The 3,382-nt window shown below is 33.8% G+C and overlaps 1 long non-coding RNA gene across 1 annotated transcript; it reads right to left on the bottom strand.

Annotated features, from left to right (window-relative positions):
* Positions 1 to 1,504: 1,504 nt before the first annotated feature.
* LOC122333071 lies at positions 1,505 to 2,692 on the bottom strand. Its single transcript, XR_006248579.1, has 2 exons — positions 2,481 to 2,692; positions 1,505 to 2,152 (listed from the first exon to the last, which is right to left on the bottom strand). It is a non-coding gene; the product is annotated as an uncharacterized LOC122333071 (long non-coding RNA).
* Between the last annotated feature and the right edge of the window lie 690 nt (positions 2,693 to 3,382).

The following is a 3,382-nucleotide window of genomic DNA, read 5'->3' as shown; positions in this document are numbered from 1 at the left end:
CTCTTTTCTCTTTGTTGGTTTTAGAAATTAAATTTGAGCTCCTTTGTGGTTATTTGACGAGTAGTATTACTGTACTGTGCTTTTATTTTATTATATTATCACCTGTCTTTAATTAACCAATTGTTTATAATTAACTTCTATTTTAAATTTATTTTTAGTTTACCTCAATCTTATTGATTTAGATATAGTTTTAACCTTTCCTAGTTTCTGTGGAGCTTTGCTTGTATTGATACTGGTTTGAATTAAAATCTCTGACCCAAAACAACAAAAACAACTACAATAGATCACTCAAGGAAAACAACAAATAAAGATTCAGTATATGAAAGTTCAGTCCATAAACTATGTAACCGTGGGAAAGGAACAAAAATAAAATATAACTGTCCTTAGAATCCAAACGATGAATCCACTGAGATTATCCTTGTGCTTGTAGTGCAAAAAAGTTCAATAGTGCAATAGTCAGTGTGATGATCAGTTCTGAGGTAATGTGGTGGGAAATACCACTAGGAATGGAGGAATTCCACTTGGAATAATGGATAAGGCGTTGATCAAGTTGTCTCTCTCAGAGTTCTCCAGTTGGGTGGCTCGCCATCTCAGGATCACAGTTCAACTCAGTCTCGAAAAAAAAACCTGACCTGTTTATGCAAACAGTGTCACAATATCACAGACTGTTAAAACTCTGTATGTCCTTCAAATATATATACTCAACTGGTTGAGAAAACCATTTGAACACTTAAACACAATAAACTAGTTACATAAATGATAATCGTCTACTGGTTATCATTTTTAAGCCCGTTTTGACATACAGTACAGTGTTACAATACATTATACATAACATACTAAACTTCGTTTAAGAGAGCTAAACATCATATTATTTTGAAACTCACCAAATCCGGGATTTCAACAATTAATCATCGCATACGATCTCACATGTTTCACGATCGCTTATCATCGATCATTTGCGCTTTTTTTCCGTAACGGTTTCAACCGCAATCAGGAATGCACGTGCTCTCTCTCTGCAACCGTGCGTCGCATATCAGTGACGTCATACTCAGCGCGTCTTAGGACAAGCGTTTTGCTTCATTAATAATTATTTAAATTATTTTAAAGTTCACGACAGCACAGCATAACAACTTTGAATATATATATGATTGTGCGTTTCAGCTTTTATATAATAAAAAAATAATAATTATGAATTATATTTATTCTATTAATTATCATTAAATTTTTTAGTCAGCTCATTTCTGACCTGGGTTACAGACTGCTCTCATTATAGTCACGAATGACCTGCTTCTATCATCTGATCGTGGTTTTATCTCGTTATTAGTGCTATTAGATCTTAGCGCAGCATTCGATACCATTGATCACAACATTCTCTTGGATAGACTAGAAAACTATGTTGGCATTAGAGGAAGCGCCTTAGCATGGTTTAAATCATATCTATCTGACCGCTATCAGTTTGTAGCATTAAATGAGGTGGTATCATATCGCTCAAAAGTGAAATATGGAGTTGTAGCACAGGGTACACGTTATATTCAATTAAATGTATTGCTCTTAATATCTTGTTCCACTGTTTAATCTAACTGCGACTCAGAAATATAGGAGCGGCCCTCTGGAGATAGGAAATCACTGGAAACTCACAATCAGGTTTTATAGCAAGTATACTTTTAATCAAATTACCCCCTAAGTATATAAAACATAATAAATAAAATAATAAAACAAAATAAAAGAAAAATAAACAAATCACAACGTAAATAAAACAGATTCCAATATAAAATTGAAATGAAAATAACACTGGTTTCTTGAGTACTCAATTGAATCTTTGGTGGTATATTTTCTGTTACTCACACAATGAATTAAACTGTCATTTTCAGATATATAATCGACATTCATTGTACAAAATATATCCCTTAAAGAATCCTCTTTCCGGAGTAGGTTCAAACCTGTTTTGAGATTAGTTCCGTTTCTCAATCACTTATCTCAAATCCAACGACGTAGCAGTAATTCACTGTCCACAATGTCTTCTGAAATCCTTTCCTTTTGAAGAGAAAAGATAAATTTCCAGTTCTGGTAACTTTGGTCTCCTTTCAGATTCGATTTGGTCGGCTCGCCATCAAAGAAAACATCCAACGCAAATCCACGGAAAAAACCTGACCTATTAAAATAAGCCAGCGTTTCAATAAAACAATTTCAAATAGGTGTCATCTCAAAATGATCTTGCATTATGATAAACATTTTGTTTCACAGAATATAACAATAATATTTGCATAAATTGCCTAATATGTTAAATTTTCTACAGGCTCACGTGTATCAGATACTGCGGCCACGTGAACTGCAACCACGTGCGATTAGCGATCATCAATTTAACAAATAACAGTGCAAAATACACATATACATACATTTCAATAAAGATTTAAACACTTAACTGTAAAAAAAAATATGTGCATAACCCCAGTTTAACAACATTAAACTGAATAACTCACCATATCCAGTATTCCCTCACGAAACTCAAAAAACAAAATCCTTTGAAACGAAAATAATAACTGGATGTTAGCAATCAAAATCTCCCCTCTTGAATCTCTACAAAAACAAAATCTTTACTTTACTTTTGTAAAGTATATTTTCCTTAATCAGGAGCTCTATTTCAACTACGCAACCTTTCTCCGCGGTTTCCTCATTCTACTTCCTCGTCAGAGAAAAAACGCATAAAGCGGCTCATTGGTCAACTACGTCACGTCTACGTAATTTTCTTTTTTTTTAATTACTTAATTTAAATTAACAATTATATATGCATGAACTTCCAATAATAAACACAAAACTATTTATAAATATATACAAAAATAATTGTAAACCTGGAACAAAAGTTAGTCCGGGTTACATTCTCCCCTCCTAATTAGGTATACGTCCTCGTATCCTAAATTAAGGTAACTCAAACCCTACACAATCTTTATTTGAGACTTCTCTATTAGCTCATTTGGTTCTTCCATACCACTCAAAGCCACAACAAAAGCAGTATTTAATCCTTGAAACAAGGACTGAACCACTTGAATTAAGGGATTTCCAAAACTTGGATATGTAAGTATCTTCGGCTTCATTCTTTCTCTACTAGAACGTCTGCACTGAGTTTCTGAAACTACAGTATCGTCTTCAACCAAAGTATGATTAACTTGATCACACTGTCTTTCAGCACTATTGTCCTCATTAGCAACCTCTGGGGTTTCAGAGGGACAAGTTAACTCAGCAGATTTTGCAACATCAGGTAAATTTCCAACAGAAACTTCAACTGGTATATGTTCTGCTGTACTCTCAGGTGAAGGCTCTTCTTCTGTACTATGCACAGGTAAGGAACTTTCAGAAGTTGAAACAGGGAAGACATTTTCTTGTC

The sequence above is a fragment of the Puntigrus tetrazona genome, unplaced genomic scaffold (genome assembly GCF_018831695.1).
Source record: "Puntigrus tetrazona isolate hp1 unplaced genomic scaffold, ASM1883169v1 S000000175, whole genome shotgun sequence".
NCBI classification, from domain to species: domain Eukaryota; kingdom Metazoa; phylum Chordata; class Actinopteri; order Cypriniformes; family Cyprinidae; genus Puntigrus; species Puntigrus tetrazona.
The sequence above is the reverse complement of the archived record's forward strand: the minus strand, read 5'-3'. Positions and strand labels throughout refer to the sequence as shown.